Below are 602 nucleotides of genomic sequence, written 5' to 3'. Positions count from 1 at the left end.
CAGTAGGGCGCCCCGCGCTTACTGTGTGCTCTCTTTTTTAACCTCTTTGAGGCACAATAATACTCAATTCTTCCCCAGTAGGGCGCCCCGCGCTTACTGCGTGCTCTCTTTTCTCGACGACACACCAGACTGGTTAGAAGCAGGACGTCGGCTCGATGAATCTTTACACGCCTTACGCAGGGTACAACCAGTTCGAAGTTGACGGTTGTCTCCACCATCGGGTGTTGACACGCTGCTCGGCAGCTCAGGGCTCTCCCTCCTCTTTCTTAGCATAGCTATGATGCATTGGATTAGGCTCGTTTGGCGAGCTCTGAGGGTGTGCATTGCAACTAAGTCGGACCGACTTGAAGTTAAATTCGGCATTCAATGTCGCATTTACCGTTATTGCACAAGAAGACGGGTGCGAACGGAAGAATTCCATTCTGGTCACGCTAGTGCGTGGCTCTCCATAGAGACGGTCACTGTGTCCGCCTCGGGGAGAGGGTCGGCTGCCACCCCGGCAATGAGAGCTCTCAACCCTTGGACAAAGTCCACAATTTCCTTCTTGCCATGACGCGCGGCAAGGAAACGCGATCCCACGCGATATGCCTGGTCAGGCGGCG

This window comes from Plasmopara halstedii (genome assembly GCF_900000015.1).
Source record: "Plasmopara halstedii genome assembly, contig: Scaffold_614, whole genome shotgun sequence".
Lineage (NCBI taxonomy): Eukaryota > Oomycota > Peronosporomycetes > Peronosporales > Peronosporaceae > Plasmopara > Plasmopara halstedii.
This window is presented reverse-complemented; position numbering follows the sequence as displayed.